The sequence below is a fragment of the Chanodichthys erythropterus genome, chromosome 6 (genome assembly GCF_024489055.1).
Source record: "Chanodichthys erythropterus isolate Z2021 chromosome 6, ASM2448905v1, whole genome shotgun sequence".
In the NCBI taxonomy this organism is placed as follows: Eukaryota; Metazoa; Chordata; class Actinopteri; order Cypriniformes; family Xenocyprididae; genus Chanodichthys; species Chanodichthys erythropterus.
This window is the reverse complement of record NC_090226.1, coordinates 17,464,399-17,476,064: the sequence shown is the minus strand read 5'-3', so window position 1 is coordinate 17,476,064 and position 11,666 is coordinate 17,464,399. Positions and strand designations below refer to the sequence as shown.

The 11,666-nt window shown below is 36.3% G+C and overlaps 1 long non-coding RNA gene across 2 annotated transcripts; it reads left to right on the top strand.

Annotated features, from left to right (window-relative positions):
* Positions 1-494: 494 nt before the first annotated feature.
* Positions 495-6,778, top strand: LOC137021125 (uncharacterized). 2 transcript variants are annotated; one of them, XR_010895279.1, is made up of 8 exons: positions 495-531; positions 911-983; positions 1,117-1,268; positions 5,117-5,170; positions 5,554-5,611; positions 5,709-5,787; positions 5,998-6,050; positions 6,177-6,778. It is a non-coding gene; the product is annotated as an uncharacterized lncRNA (long non-coding RNA). The 2 variants fall into 2 exon arrangements; XR_010895280.1 differs by having other exon boundaries at positions 499-531; positions 911-1,005.
* The last annotated feature ends 4,888 nt before the right edge of the window (positions 6,779-11,666 follow it).

The window sequence follows — 11,666 nt, the reverse complement described above, 5'->3', positions numbered from 1 at the left end:
CAATTTATTTTATGTTTCATCTCTCCTTCTGTTCCAACTTTATCTACTTTGTTATTAGCTCATGTTTTAGAAAACATTTCATAATTGTATTGTGTAAGGTTTCATCAGGAAGATTATTTTTTTCTTTATTTAGTTTATTATTATTATCATCATTACTACTACTACTACTACTACTATTGCTTTTACTACAGCTGTTGTTAATCATTTATGTGCTGAGATTGCTTGTGCCTAAATGTTTTTACAAAATAAGAATACTGACAAATAACTAGCAATTCAAAAGTACATTATTTTCACTCAAAGTAAACGAGATTATTAATATTGTTTCGTTTTTAAGCATGAATAAGCAAATCCTTGAAAATGCTTTAAATGTTTTCTGTATCTGGGCTTTGGTACGCAACGCAATGCACTGAATCTCCACAAGTCTCTCTCGCGCAATGATGTCAGTGGTCACGTGGAAAAAACCGTTACAAATTTTGAAGCGGCAGCAGCAGGGACCGAGTGGGACTGAGCGGAACGACACAAAAATCTGAGGTAAGACAACATAACGTCTCAAATAAACTATTAACTTTTTGAAAAGCTATGAAACACCTATTTAATGTCATAATAACTTTAAGGTGTGTGATAATGAATAAATGACGACGGGCCTAAGCAGACACGTCGTGTTAATGCGGCCACAATATTGTCAATTTAACGGCCTGGAGAAATAATTCCGGGTGTACCACTTACTACACCTTTTCCACATGTACTATTTCAAGATATTTTGCCGTTTTTTATCCTTACTGTGTGTGCGCGTGTGTTTGCGCACACACACAGAGAGAGAGAGAGAGAATTTAGTAAAAATGAAAAGTTTATTTTTATTCATATTTTATAACGCATTGTTTTCTAAATTGCAATATTTCTCTGCATATAGAGGCAAGAATGAGCTCAGAGCTGATTCACTGGAAAATCCATGTGGCTGACTGGTTGATGGCAACAGTTTCCAGGTGATCATCCCTACATTTCAAGGTTTATCTCACAAAAATGCACACTCTGTTTAACTTCCTATTGCAGCAAAACAGACATTTTCACAGTTAAGCAGATATGACATTCTACTATTGAATCCTGTTGTTTTAACAGACAATGGAATTGATGCAGACACTTGAATGAACCTAACTGAAAACTATGATACCTAAAATATTCCCTAAATTGAAGGATCAAGTTAAATTCATAAGATTAGAAGAAAACCTAAAGACTGAGATGCCTACCAAGACCACAAACACCATTCATGTGTAAGTTTATTACATCTACTCTTAAAGTTTTAAAAAAGTATGTGGACACCTCTATTAATTATTATTAACATTTTTTAATTACTTAATAGGTTGTACTGAAGAATTCAGTGACTAGCATTTTCTCACATGTATGTATTTAGTTGACACTGTTATCCAAAACAACTTACATTGCTTTAAACTTATATTGCATTCCCGTTTTGGAATGGGATGCCCATCAACTTGTATAGGTGTGATGGTTAGGTTTCCACATACTTTTAGCTAAACTATATTGCTATCATTACAAATTACTGAGCTGTTAGTAGTACCATTATAACATGCACCTCTCTGCAGTTTTGTTTCTGTAGGACTTGATTTGGTATTTCACATGGATCAATCTCAACACAACGTATTGCTCAAACAGGGTGACCAGAAATTTATCAGCTACCCCACTAGCAATACAAAAAAACTTAAGGAGAGTGGAGATTTTTTTCTTTATAAAATGTATTTATTACTTCTTTTTTATCACAAAGCAAATGGAGTTAAAAAATAATCTGTTTGATCAGATGTGCACATATATATGTTAATTCCCACAGTGAAGTACAGGTAAGTGCATAATTTTAAAGAAAGATGGAGGGTAAAATTGCCTCTCTTTAATTTCAGGTAAAGCAAGCAAACAATACAACAAGGTTAGTTTAGCCCTGGTTACCAAAAACCAGTCTTAAGTGACAAGACTGGAAGAGTGTATTTAAGAACGTGTCAAAGAGCCCTGCATTATAACATAGCCCAGCCTTTTATAGTATTTTAAATAATATTATTTTTAAAGGAGTCATGGTGTCACGGACAGAAGGAGACAACGTAATACAGTTCACAAAAGGTTTATTATTGCAGGTGGCAGAGATGGGGAGGTGAATAAACAGGTTAGTAGATTGAATGATGACAGGTTGAATGAAATCAGCTGGATGATAACAGTCTCTTTGTATTTGTAGATGATGGTGAGCGGATTGGTCTGGACTGAAGACAAAGGATGATGAAGGTGAGGGATCTCAATTATGAGACGAACAGGTAAGGAACCAGGTAAGTGACACATGGCATGAGATGCTTAAAAACTAATTCAAGAAAGATCACATTTGGCTGGTATTGAAAGACTAAATTAAATTCGTAGCAGGTTTAGCAAAGTAAGGAAATGGGTTATTTTACCAAGGGTCCAAGGACTTGTGACACTAAAAATATGGCAAGTATTGTAGATGTAAGTATGCCAAATGAAATAACACCTTTTCACTTACATAGCTAATATATATAAACTGAAGGGCTCTTTGACATGTTCTTACATACACTCTTCCAGTCTTGTCTCTTAAGAACTGTGCCCGGTTGCATAAAGCACCTTAAAGGGTTAGTTCATTTATTACTGACCCTCATGCCGTTCTACACCTGTAACACCTTCATTAATCTTCGAAATGCAAATTAAGATATTTTAGTTGAAATCCGATGGCTTCATAGCCAGCAATGACATTTCTCTCAAGATCCATTAATGTACTAAAAACACATTTAAATCAGTTCATGTGAGTACAGTGGTTCAATATTAATATTATAAAGTGACGAGAATATTTTTGGTGTGCCAAAAAAAACTAAATAACAACTTATTTAGTGATGGCCAAATTCAAAACACTGCTGCAGGAAGCTGGTGTAGTATTTTTGGCACAGAAATACAGTACTCCGTCATTCGTCCAACTCGTGTTTTGAAACTTTGGCCATGTTTAGCATGAGAATCCAACCCTTTAACAGTGTAAATAAGTCAGAATATAGCATTATACCCCCTTTAAGCTTCAGAGCGTTATGAATCAGCGTGTCGAATCATGATTCGGATTGCGCGTCAAACCACCAAACTGCTGAAATCATGTGACTTTGGCGCTCCGAACTGCTGATTCGACACACTCATCATCACTATTTAAGTCCTTATTTTGTTTTTCTGGCACACCAAAAATATTCTCGTGGCTTTATAATATTAATATTGAACCACTGTACTCACATGAACTGATTTAAATATGTTTTTAGTACATTAATGGATCTTGAGAGAGGAAGTGTCATTGCTGGCTATGCAGGCCTCACTGAGCCATCGGATTTCAACAAAATATCTTAAATTAGTCCACTTTCAAATAAAATTTTCCTGATAATTTACTCACCCCATGTCATCCAAGATGTTCATGTCTTTCTTTCAGTCGAAAAGAAATTAAGGTTTTTGATGAAAACATTCCAGGATTTTTCTCCTTATAGTGGACTTAGGTGGACCCCAAACGGTTGTGGGTCAAAATTAATTAGTTTCAGTGCAGCTTCAAAGAGCTTTAAATGATACCAGATGAGGAATAAGGGTCTTATCTAGCAAAAAGATTGGTCATTTTCTAAAAAAAATCAAATGTATATGCTTTTTTATAATCAATTGATCTCCTTCATGTGGTTGCGGCACAACCGCCCTTCCGTATTCTTCAAAAAGCATGCTGTATGTCCCTACGCCTTCCTATTCTACTTACGGAAAAAACGGAACTGGTGCTGCATTCGTTCCATAAGTTGAATAGGGAAGGCGAAGGACGTATAGGGTATGCTGTTTGAAGAATACGGAAATGGCAGAACCACTTGAAGAGGAGATCATTTGTTTATATAAAAGCATATACATTTTAAAAACAAATTAGAAAATGACCGATCGTTTCGCTAGATAAGACCCTTATTCCTCATCTGGTATCATTTAAAGCTCTTTGAAGCTGCACTGAAACTGTAATTTTGACCTTCAACCATTTGGGGTCCAGTGAAGTCCACTATAAGGAGAATAATCCTGGAATGTTTTCATCAAAACCTTCATGTCTTTTCAACTGAAGAAAGAAATACATGAACATCTTGGATGACATGGAAATAAATTATCAGGAAAATTTAAATGGAAAGTGAACTAATACTGTAAGGTGTGATTTCTCCTTAACTAAGGGAATGACTTAAGGGTGTTGTATAATACCTGTTTTCTTAGGTAAAAGAAACCGTTAAGTGTTTCACGACAGCAATCCAGGTTTTGCCATTATAAAATTCTGCTGTTGCCATGGACACGTTATTTGTTAATACTAAAATTGGGATTTCTGCCGTCATTCACTCACACTCATGTCATTGCAAACCCATAAGACATTCATTCATCTTTGGATAACAAATAAAGATATTTTTAATATTCTCTCATCATTTATGTCCATTCATTGAAAGACTGAATAAGGCTGTTTTGGAAGCTTGAATGTGCGCATACAAACACAGAACCAATGAGATTTGTTCTTGCACGTGATGCACACATTTCCGCATCCGTTGACCATAAGAGATATAAATACGTATGTAATTCCATCAATGTTTATGTGAATAAACACCTAAATTACAATTTGTTCATCATATAAAGCAGTCGATCGTGTCTTGTTAGAATACTTGGATTGAACCTGCTCACTCCTTGTAACACTTGGGGAAAAAGGTGAAGTTTTCCAAACCTTATGTTATACTTAGGGAAATGACAGTTAAGGGGCTTTATGCAACACATCGTTTTTAAAAGGATTACTTAAGGGATATTCTTAGGGTTTATGATGTTTCGCCTAAAGAAACCCTTAAGTAACACTTAAGGGTGTTGCAGAAAATAACCGTTAAGTTTAAAGGGAAACATAAGGGCGATCTTATGGGAAAATTACACTTAAGGTGCTTTATGCAACCGGGCACTGGTATTTTGTAACAATGGCTGAGCACACCTTGTTGAATTGTTCGCTTGTTGGAGACCTGGAAATATAGAGAACTGTTTTTACTCTCCACCATTCTCTAAAATTACACACTTGCTTAATAATATATTTCTTTTGTTTTTTTAGATGGACAATCTGTCTGACCAAGATGTGTATCAAAAGAGGTCAAGGGCAGTTGGGGTAAGTGTCCCAGACAGAATCAACTTAAGTTTTTTAAGAATAGCAGACATATTTTTGTGGGTAGATTTATTCAGGAGAAGATGATTACAGCATTGGGATCCACTTGGATAAAATGAAAACCAAATGCTTGGAGATCACCAAATCCTTTTAGAGGACTAAATGACACGGACAAAGAGTGAGAGGACAGACTATATGAAACATCACTCCACAAAGAAAATATTATCATTATATCCAGCCCTTAATGTCCCCTCAGTTGTGAGTAAAATTGTGTTTCAAATTGTGACTTAAAAGCAAATAATAATGGAAATTATGTATCATTTAATACGTTTATATTGAATACATACATGTTATACTGAATATAACATTATTCTCTTCTTGTTTAGGAACCACGTACACCCAACCCTGTGCTGTATATACTGTAAATGGTGCCTTGTGTAACAGGTATACAAAGTATACTAGTAAATATTGTTATAATTCACACAAAATTGTTCATATACGTTTTATGATACCTGATCTAAAGGTGCGCTTCTCCTTTAAGTGATGCGAGGTCACAGTATGACCTAATTTCCTGTCCTGTCTCCTCCTCTTCCCTTTTGAAATGTGATTCGATGGAAGAGGTAGGTTTCTTTTGTCATCCTGTTAATTTTATTTAATCCTAATGTTAATTATATCTTTTATATCTTTATTTCAACCCAATATGTATATGTAAAGTACTGTTTTATCTATCATTGGGATTATTTTTGATATTTTACATTCTTTGAGATATATTTCTGTCTTTATGTGAGACCAGCACATGGTAATGGAGGCGCACCATATTTGTTTTATAGAGTGTTATAAGGGCCACTCGATCTGAGGCTGCTTATTTGTCTCTGTTAAACAGGTATGTTTTCTATATTATTTTCCTTATGTTCATGTTTTCTTCCGCCCTTTTGAAATGTGATTCGATGGAAGAGAGTGTTATAAGGGCCACTCAGTCTGAGGCTGCTTATTTTTCTCTTTTACTCAGTAAAAAGATCCAGTGAATCGACTGCTTGCTGTCCCGTGTCTGTTTCTGCATCCACACAACGTAACAACGCAGACCAAGTTTTAATACCCGGTGTCGCTGGCCGCACATCACGCTGGGCATAAGCGAGCCGCACGGGTTACACTTGGATGCAGTCTGTTTTAGAAATAATGATGCAAGGGGAGAAGGTCTGTGAAGTAGACGATATGACCAGGTCATATGACCATGTTATTCTAATGACAATGTACTTCATCTTCAACCTTGAATATGCTTCAAAGCCGAGAAACACTCTAACATTATTTGAAAAATAAAAATGTCCTGTTTAATGTCCTGTTTAAACATTATCTTAAAAATTATATATAAATGAAAAATTTAATAATATAAAAATGATAGATATTCAGCTACATTCTGTTAAAAGTTGATGGAAATGTATAGATTAATGAATGAATTAATTTATTTATTTGATTGTTTATTTATTTATTTATTTGAATTATAAAAAACAATATTCCTTTTTTCTCTGTCCATTGGTGCCTGTGCTCACATTTTATATTTATGTATTAAACATTTTATAGACAATCATTGTGTTCTGTATTCAGTGTTTTGAAATGGGATTAAGATATAGTTATACAAGTTATATATAAGACATATAGTTAATGTATAATTTATATTATATTTTAATAATTATTATTAATATATGTTATTGCTATCTAAAAGGAAAAGGTTCAAAATGGAACCTTAATGGGGCTTTAATGCACCTTTAAGTGAAGGTTCCAATAATAACCTTTTTAAAATGGTTAAAAATTTAACCTTTAAGGTTCCCCCACAGTTGCAATCGCCAGGAACCTCAAAAGGTTCATTTTTGAACCTTTTCTTCTTAGAGTGTACCTTTCAGCTTTTTTTCCCTGTTTCATCAGTGCGATCTTATTTTTCCGATTGACAAACCTCAGAATCACAGCCGGTGTGTTATTGTCCTTCTTCTTGAGGAGAGGGTGACAAGCCTCGATTGAATCCACATCCAGATGTATGTCCCTGGTCGCAAGAAAGGCCACCACCTGTTGCTCCGCGGAGCTCACCTCCAGGTCTCCGGGCTCATCCTCACTGCCAGTAGTCACCGCATGAGCATATGAGCGGGGTTTTATCTTAAGTCCGGTCACAATCACATCATTGATCCTGGAGTATTGCTCCAAGTCCAAATCCTCCACTTTCCTCTCCAACTCCACTATTTTCCTGTCCCTTTCCTCGATCTGAATTCGTAACTGTGTGACTTCCTCCACCAGTTTAAGAAATTTATCCTGTTTAGTCTTTATAGCTCCTATATCCTGGGAAAGAAAATCAAGTGTCTTTCTTATGTCCTCCGTCTCCTCCGCGGCTGGATTTTTCTTCGGTGCCATCACGATAAAAAAAAAAAAAGAAAAAAAGATGGGCATTAACGTGCGAAACGTTCAGTAGAAGTCCGGTGCTAGCCAACTCGCAGCACGAGGTGAATCCAACTTTAATTCAAGATAAACAAGTATTCCTCTGCATGTCCAATGTATTTTGATTTCGTTCACATCAACTTAGCAACATGCTGCATGCATTGGGCCGAAGTCGCTCTCGAATTATTATAATATGTTGGTAGAGGGCTCCCCGGAGACTTCTAGCTCTTGTTTAGGAGCATGGAGTAAGGATCTTAACGAGGAGATCACACCAGATGAATGGAGTGAGATTTGTCAAGATGCTCAAGTACAAACAATCAATACAAGATTAAAGTTGTTACAATATAATTGGCTTATGCGAGTATACATAACTCCGGTATTATCAAACAAATTTAATGAAAACATACCAGATACATGTCCCAAGTGTAAGGTTTGTAAAGGCACCTATTTCCATTGTATATGGGAATGTGAAGAAATATCAAAATTCTGGAAAGAAGTGCATAATATGATTGGTAAAATAATAAATGTGAGTCTTCCTTTTGGACCAAGGATTTTTCTAATGCATTTGTATCCTAAGCTTAAGTCAAAGGAATGTATCTTTATTTCTATGTGTATCTTGCAAGCTAAACGCCTCATTGCATTGGTACTGAATATGTCAATGGAGAAAATAACATGTATTATTAAAGGAAAGGGTAAGACTTTTGAAGATGTTTGGAATCCCTTTAGATCCTTCATAGAGAAGGAGGATAGTGACATGTTTAAGGAGACAATTGAAGATATGTGAGATTATAGGATGTATTTGTATTAGGCCATAATAGTTTGTATGCGTTTTTTTTTTTTTTTTTTTTTTTTTTAATTTATTTAAAAATTTTTTTTTTTTGTGTGTGTGTTTTAATTCATTAGTCTTGTGGATGTGAGTCCTGTACAAATTGAGATATGCTAAGTTGTAACGATGCGAAGACATCAATATGTGTCTACTGCATTTTGTATTTTTGTTCCTGGTGTGTGTGTAATACATGTTGTTAAAAAGTTAATAAAAAAAATAAATAAAAAAAACACATCTCTTTAACCTGTCATACACATAACATCAATTTGTTTTCAAATCTGTTAAAGGATTGCTAGGCTTCATAAATTAGGTCAGCCAGAACCGGGAACACTTCCTATAATACCCAGTGTACTCTTTACATCAGAAGAAGAATGGCATCTAAACTAATATTAGTCTCTCTGTTTATCCCGAGGTTTACCGTAGTCAGTCGGATTCGGGCTGTATCCATGTGAAATTGAAGACCTGTGCCTAGACACAACGACAACGCAGCCCTGAGGTGTCAGCAGAGATTGTGTCAACTAGATCATCCCCTATGAAGGCCTCCCCGAGACAGCCAGTGGCACTGATTCCCAACAAACCGTCCCATACCGGCGTGATGAATACGATCTTCAACTACATGGAACTGGATTAAATATTTTGACTGTTGCAATCCCAATCAGGCTTATGATCTGTAAAGCTGCCTGAATCATAGTCATGCACTGTTTGCTGTTCGCCAGAGAAGAAATTCTCAATTTTTCTCAATTTTTATCACCTGTTTGTCATCTGATGTCACCTATTGGAGTTTGGTTTCCTTGCCGCTGTTGCTTTTGGCTTGCTTAGTTGGGGACACTTGATATTTGACAATGTTTTTGTTCTGCCTGCATTGACACCATTGTATTCAAACTACATTAATAACTATTTACTTTTACAATGGAATGAATCAATACTGAATTTACTTAAGTTGAACAATGACAACATTTTCTTTAAGAGCTGCTGTGCAGCAAAAATTATTTACATATCATCACTGTAAAGCTGCTTTGACACAATGTGCATTGTAAAAAGCACTAAATAAATAAGGGTTACTTGACTTGTCAAAGTGTCAGTTGCGTAGCTGTCTATGTAGGGACAGAAAGCTGAGAAGATTTCATGAAAAAGATCTTCATTTGTCTCTGAAGATGAACAGAATTCTTACAGGTTTCGAGGGTGAGTGATTAATGACAGAATTTTAATTTCTGGGTGAACTAACCCTTTAAGCCTTGTCTGAGTAACTGAAGGCTAATGTTGTGTATTTTGACATTGCTTGACTGGACTAGTATATAACGGCTAAAGCTAACGCCCCCCGCGGTACGCAGGGAAGGAGACCAGAGGCTGTGGCTGTGTCCGAAAACCTAGGTAGCTGACTTGCTGCCTTATAAAACAATGACTTGTAAGGCAGCGTTTGTGCATGAAGGCACCTCATGAAACGGATTTCGGACAGACTTCTGAGGCAGTATAAGAATTTGATGATCTACAGCAATATAGCGCAAGCTTTGGTGAGAACTAAACAAATGTTTAATTACTACAGTAGTCATAAATGTACATTTACTCAAAAACTGGCCATCAAACGCAACTTTCCGACGCCATCTTTATTTTTCTAGCTCAACTGTCACAGAATGGAAAGCACAGGATTGTGGTATATCAAAGGCAGCTAAGGATACATCTATGCTGCCTTGAAAAATCGATCAGATGAAGGTATCTCAGGAAACAGGAAGCGAAGCTAACGTTGAATTCGGACGTGCCTTGATGCCTTCCTACCTTAAAATGTGTCCTCAGAAGGCAGCATTTTCCAGTTTTCGGACGCAGCCTGCTTTTTGAATGGAAGTCAATGGATGAGAGGCTTCACTATGCTGATTAATGCTTTTGTGGGGAAATAGCTAATCATTTAATTAATGGACAGCCTGTTTGCTAGTCTTCAGAATGTTTTACACTAAACAATACTTTAGTTGGAAACTATATGTAGATTTTAGCTTGATAAAGCTCTTATTTTTTGAGAGAAGGCAGACTAGGGAATGTTGCGACTGACGTCACTGACATTACATGATAGTTTGAGAGGTGCCACACGTGATTAAGTTAGCCGTTACGATTTCTCCAATGGTAAGAGATACAGACCCAATTATCTCCCCATTATATACAATCTCTGGCTTGTAGCCTATGCTATTCCAAATTCAGCCCTTAGGTGTTTCTCAAAACCAAGTTTGCAAAGTTCGGACTTGCGTCCTTGGTAGTTAGGACTTGGCAAGTTCGACTCAGGAAAACAAACTCTCGTGGACGGGAGAACACAAGTCCGGTGATTCTGCAAATGGAACAGCAGTGTACTTGATAACGTTGCTTGCTCTGGCCTCTCCGGTTATCTCTTTATGTATATTTTAGCCAACAATAAAACCAAATTTGTTATAAAACACGACTCTGACTCTTTTCGTTTTATTTAAAAAACAAACAAAAACATTAGCGTCAGGCAACTTGTGATTATCTGCAATGTCTGCATAGGCTATAACAAAACAAAATATTAAACAACCCTGCCTCTACTATTTTTGCATACTCTGATTATCTTCACTGTAATTAAATGAAATAGGCTATAACATAAAACACAACCCTGTCTCTTTTTAAATGTCAGTTTTAATGATAATTATAAAAGGTATAAGAATATACAATAAGAAATAAAGCAAACAATTCAGTCAAGCGTACAAAATCATCGCTTTAGTAGGATACAAAAGTTAAATAGCCTAAATATATAAAGTTATGAAACGTCACTTTGCTCTCAACCAAAACGGAGTCAGCGGCAAATGCCAGAAGGACTTGCCGAGGTAAGGCTGCTCTCGGCTGCGTGCATTAGCGCTGAGCGTGCGGTGATCGCCTGGATCTAACAACTCCGACAACGTCAGATTAAATTTTCAGAAAGGCGTGACATAATAATGACATAATAACATTAATATGTTTAAATTACGCTTGCTGGTTAGTGCAAGATGCATTCTGGGATACCTGGCTGTCTATCTGCACATGCGTCCGAAAACTGGAAAATGCTGCCTTCTGAGGACACATTTCAAGGTATTAAGGCATCAAGGCACGTCCGAATCCAATGTTAGCTTCACTTCCTCTCTCATGAGATACCTTCCTCAGATCGATTTTTGAAGGAAGCATAGATGTATCCTCAGCTGCCTTTGATATCCCACAATCCTGTGCTTCCATTCTGTGACAGTTGAGCTAGAAAAATAAAGATGGCGTCTGAAAGTTGTG